Source organism: Castor canadensis, chromosome 1 (genome assembly GCF_047511655.1).
Source record: "Castor canadensis chromosome 1, mCasCan1.hap1v2, whole genome shotgun sequence".
Lineage (NCBI taxonomy): Eukaryota > Metazoa > Chordata > Mammalia > Rodentia > Castoridae > Castor > Castor canadensis.
Window position 1 is genome coordinate 24,983,621 of NC_133386.1, and position 6,000 is coordinate 24,989,620.

The 6,000-nt window shown below is 37.0% G+C and overlaps 1 long non-coding RNA gene across 1 annotated transcript in view; it reads right to left on the reverse strand.

Annotated features, from left to right (window-relative positions):
• LOC141423253 (uncharacterized) overlaps positions 1–484 on the reverse strand; it is a 79,564-nt gene extending 79,080 nt beyond the window's left edge. Inside the window, exon 1 of the long non-coding RNA XR_012447973.1 lies at positions 425–484. This is a non-coding gene — a long non-coding RNA (uncharacterized lncRNA). The remainder of the gene's footprint in view (positions 1–424) is intronic.
• Positions 485–6,000: the final 5,516 nt, after the last annotated feature.

The window sequence follows — 6,000 nt, forward strand, 5'->3', positions numbered from 1 at the left end:
TGTCTGGTGTTCTACTTTAACAGCAAATTGTTACAAAAAGCATGCAAACTCATAGTTCAGGAGCTTACCTCACAAACATCCAACATCCATGTCACTTGTAGTTCATTTTAGGACATTGTTCTTGTTATATTAATGTATGATGGAATTCACTGTACCCAAACCTCTCCAAGTGCCCATATAAGTAATATCCCAGTGGGAATTCGCCACCATTATTAAAATGAGCAAACACATTCTAAAACTGTGTTACCAGATATAAGCCACAAACTTCCAAGTCCTTCTGTAGACTCTTCCTTTACTCTTACATAACAAGTTGTAACTTTGTTTACTCTTCATTGGAACTTCAACCACAGTGAAGTGAAATTTTAATAGGCTTATGCTTATATTTGTTTCCCTTCAGCTAAATATGTCATCCTTTCCTACTTACGTGTCTCTCTGACTTCTCCTTTACCAGCTGAGAGTTGTGGTATGTAGTGGTCAAGGCTTTCTGACCTACTGTGGAGTTCTTAGAACTGGACCTTAAATAAGAAGTAACAACGTCTTGAATATTCCTTCCTGAGAATTTCAGAGGAAGTTCCCAATGCTGTTGCAAAGCATTATTATAATTAGCCTATCACTTTGAATGACTCAATTTTGTATTTACCAAATAAATTCTTTAAACCTCAAAATTCCAAACACACATCTTTAGTCAGTCAGTTTGTCTGAGTCTTCAACAAATATGTTGCTTTATAAACTACCCAGATTTTCTGCATGAAGAGATTTGGAGACAATGAGAGAATTGTTCATGAAATGTATAAAGTGTAGATCCAAATTAGAAATCCAAATATCACTTTAGAGTATCTACCTGGCTTCATTATCTCCATATTACACTATTTGGGGATATTGCATTAACTTTCCTGTGCTTCAACTGATTTACTAAGACCTTGGGCAAGTCAGTTTCCTTTAGAACACCTTTACTTTCATTTGTGAAACAGGAATGGAGAACATCTCTAAACAGAACTCTCCAGAAAGCTCTCAAATTGCTTCAAACGAAGGAGTTACATAACCAGGAAGCACTTGGTCGTTGTTTTTCTTTGGTGACTCCACAGAAGCACTTACAAGATTACAATTTAATCTCCTGCTAGAACCTAGAAAATACTGCCCAGGTATGGAAGCTTAGTCTGGGTAGATCTATCTCATTTGTTGCCAGGTTATCAGAGCATTACTAAGGGAAATGCATAAATTCTTCCAAAGAGATCTATTGACTGGGAATTTAATAACCTAGGTGAATGCATATTTTGCAGGCACCTCAGTAAATAAGAAAAGCATTGTGTCACTAAAGGCAACTATGCTTAATCCCAGATGCCCTGCCTTTGATACCAAGCTATATGCTGGGATTCCTGACTGGGCTTTCCCTCAAAATTCTTCCAGTTTTCCCCTCACAATGGCTCACAATGCCTAGATGTGTGAACCCCTTTACCTACTCTACCCAGACCAGAATGTTGTCTACTAGACTTCACATTCCCTTGCTCAGAAACTTGAAAAACTATCTAATTTGCACCTCAAAAAATTCTGACATAAAAAGCTTATTCTGATTAATGCTGTCCAATGTATTGTTGTGCTCTTAGTACATACAGATTCCCCACATACTATCAATTATTCATTGAGCTCGATGCTAAGCACATACTGTCATAGAGAAAGGTTCTATTCCTATTTTGTATTCCCGTAACACTTTATACCCTTCAGGTTGGATTTATCTTATGATGTCTTACCCATGAAGTGTTGTAAAAGGCAAAATTCTAAGATGACAGAAGCAACCCCCCACCTCTTGTATAGTCCCCTCCCTGGACTGTGGGAATACCTGTGAATACTATGGAAAAGAACTTCCATGTTTAAGTCAGGTCTTAGTTAACCTAACCTTGCCTAATCACCCTGAGACCTAAAAAGGAACTGGGTTCTTCTTGTTGAAACAGTTTTGAAGTATGAAAGGGATCTGAGGCAACCAGGATTTTCTGACACTGGCTCTGAAGATGGAGGGCACTCACGGCGAGGACCAGAGAGTAGCATCTTGGAGCTGAGAGCAGCCCTTGCAGCCAGCAAGAAAAAAGCAACTTCAGCACTACAACTGCATGAAAACTGAGTTAGCTTGGAAGAGGATTCAAATTCCAGATAAGAACTCAGCTTCTGCCGGGCACCGGTGGCTCATGCCTATAATCCTAGTGACTGAGGAGGCAGAGATCAAAGCCAACTCAGGCAAATACTTCCAAACACCTTATCTAAAAATCACCCATCAGGAAAAGGGCTGGTGGAGTGCTCAAGGTGTAGGCCCTGAGTCCAAACCCCAGTACCACAAAAAAAAAAGAGAACTCAGCTTCAACCATACCTTAGTGTGAGACCCCACACAAGTAATAAAGTTGAGCCATGGTCAGACTTGTAAATTACATAACTGTGACCTGATAGGTGTTGTTTAAAATCACTATTATTTGTGTTAATTTATTACATAGAAATAAAAAATTAATATAAGTCCCTTATCCCAATTAAGTGGTAAACTATTATAAATCAAGGTTTTATATTACCTCTGTATATCCCCAAATACCTTTAGAAATAAATGTCTTAGGTTGGCCTTTCCACTAAGAAAACTTCTTATGTTTCCTTAATTGGCTTATTTGTTTATGGAATACTTAAATAAGTCCTACTGTGGTATAGACTTATTAATTTTTGGCCTGGATTATTATTCTGGTTTCAGAGAACAATGGGTCAATTTTTTTAAGAATCAAAGACAAGAGGTCATTTGGGCTTCTAAATTCCATGTTTTAGAACAGAAAAGGGGATCAGAGATTTTTTTTAAATGGAAGATTTTCTGAAACTTTTCTTTCCTTTTATGGTTGTTTTATCTTGCCAATCGTAAACTTATATAGGAGGATCATCTAACAGAATTTTTGAGAATTCAGGAGTTAAACAAATGGAAGTTAACCAGGAGCAAAGAAAGGAAGAGCACTCCAAACACAACCTATGGGACATAGCAAAGGCAGTCCTGAGAAGAAAGTTTATAGCCATGAGTGCATATATTAAAAAGACAGAAAGATCTCAAATCAATGACCTAATGTTACATCACAAACTCCTAGAAAAACAAGAACAAGCAAATCCCAAAACAAACAGGAGAGAAATAATAAAAATAAGAGCTGAAATCAATGAAATAGAAACAAATAAAACCATACAAAGAATTAATGAAACAAAAAGTTGGCTCTTTGAAAAAACAAACAAGATCGACAGACCCCTGGCAAACCTGACTAAAATGAGGAGAGAAAAAACTCAAATCAACAAAATCAGGAATGCAAAAGGGGAGATAACAACAAACACCATGGAAGTCCAGGAAATCATCAGAGAGTACTTTGACAACCTATATTCAAATAAATTTGAAAATCTTGAAGAAATGGACAGATTTCCAGATACTTATGATCATCCAAAACTGAACCAAGAGGACATCAATCACCTGAATAAATCTATAACACAAAATGAAATTGAAGCAGCAATCAAGAGTCTCCCAAAAAGAAAAGTCCACGACCTGATGGGTTCTCTGCTGAATTCTATCAGACCTTTAAAGAAGAATTTTGATACCAACCCTCCTTAAACTGTTCCATGAAAGAGAAAGGGAAGGAAAACTGCCTAACACATTTTATGAAGCCAGTATTAAACTTATCCCAAAATCAGGCAAAGACACCTCCAAAAAGGAGAACTATAGGCCAATCTCCTTAATGAACATTGACGCAAAAATCCTCAACAAAACAATGGTAAACCGAATTCAACAACACATCAAAAAGATCATTCACCACAACCAAGTAGGCTTCATCCCAGGAATGCAGGGGTGGTTCAACATACAAAAATCAATAAATGTAATAAACCACATTAACAGAAGCAAAGACAAAAACCACTTGATCATCTCAATAGATGCAGAAAAAGCCTTTGATAAGATCCAACACCATTTCATGATAAAAGCTCTAAGAAAACTAGGAATAGAAGGAAAGTACCTCAACATTATAAAAGCTATATATGACAAACCTACAGCCAGCATTATACTTAACGGAGAAAAACTGAAACCATTCCCTCTAAAATCAGGAACTAGACAAGGATGTCTACTATCCCCACTCCTATTCAACATAGTACTGGAATTCCTAGCCTGAGCAATTAGGCAAGAAGAAGGAATAAAAGGAATACAAATAGGTAAAGAAACTGTCAAAATATCCCTATTTGCAGATGACATGATCTTATACCTTGAAGACCCAAAAAACTCTACTCAGAAGCTTCTAGACATCATCAATAGCTATAGCAAGTAGCAGGATATAAAATCAACATAGAAAAATCATTAGCATTTCTATACACTAACAATGAGCAAACTGAAAAAGAATGTATGAAAACAATTCCATTTACAATAGCCTCAAAAAAAATCAAATACCTAGTTGTAAACCTAACAAAAGATGTGAAAGACCTCTACAAGGAAAACTATAAACTTCTGAAGAAAGAGATTGAGGAAGACTATAGAAAGTGGAGAGATCTCCCATGCTCATGGATTGGTAGAATCAACATAGTAAAAATGGCTATACTCCTAAAAGCAATCTACATGTTTAATGCAATTCCCATCAAAATCCTAATGACAATCATCAAAGAGATTGAAAAATCTACCGTTAAATTTGTTTGGAAACACAAGAGACCACAAATAGCCAAGGCAATACTCAGTCAAAAGAACAATGCAGGAGGTATCACAATACCTGACTTCAAATATACTACAAAGCAATAACAATAAAAACAGCATGGTACTGGCACAAAAACAGACATGAAGACCAGTGGAATAGAATAGAGGACCTGGCTATGAAGCCACCAACTATAACCAATTTGTCTTTGACAAAGGAGCTAAAAATATATGATGGAGAAATAGCAGCCTCTTCAACAAAAACTGCTGGGAAAACTGGTTAGCAGTCTGCAAAAAACTGAAACCAGATCCATGTTTATCACTCTATACCAGTATTAACTCAAAATGGATCAAGGACCTTAATATCAGACCCCAAACTCTAAAGTTGGTACAGGAAAGAGTAGGAAATACTTCAGAATTAATAGGTAAGGTAAAGGCAACAACTTTCTCAATGGAACCCCAGCAGCTCAGCAACTAAGAGACAGCATAGATAAATGGGACTTCATAAAACTAAAAAGCTTCTGTTCATCAAAAGAAATGGTCTCTAAAGTGAAGAGACCACCCACAGAGTAGGAGAAAATATTTGCCAGCTACACATCAAACAAAGGACTGATAACCAAAATATATAGGGAACTCAAAAAACTAAACTCTCCCAAAATCAATGAACTAATAAAGAAATGGGCAAGTGAACTAAACAGAACTTTCTCAAAAGAAGAAATTCAAGTGGCCAAAAAGCATATGAAAAAATGCTCACCATCTCTGGCCATAAAGGAAATGCAAATTAAAACCACACTAAGATTCCACTTCACCCCTGTTAGAATAGCCATCATTAGCAACACCACTAAACAACAGGTGTCGGTGAGGATGCAGGGGAAAAGGAACCCTCTTACACTGTTGGTGGGAATGTAAACTAGTACAACCACTCTGGAAAAAAATTTGGAGGCTTCTTAAAAACCTAAACATAGATCTGCCAAATGATCCAGCAATACCACTCTTGGGGATATACCCAAAGGAATGCAACACAGGTTACTCCAAAGGCACTTGCACACCCATGTTTATTGCAGCATTATTCACAATAGCCAAGTTATGGAAACAGCCAAGATGCCCCACTATTGATAAATGAATTAAGAAAATGTGGTATTTATACACAATGGAATACTATTCAGCCATGAAGAATGAAATCTTATCATTTGCAGGAAATGGATGGAACTGGAGAACATAAGCCTGAGCGAGGTTAGCCAGCCCCAGAAGACCAAAAATCATATGTTCTCCCTCATATGTGGAATTTAGACCAAGGGCAAACACAACAAGGGGATTGGACTTTGATCACATGATGA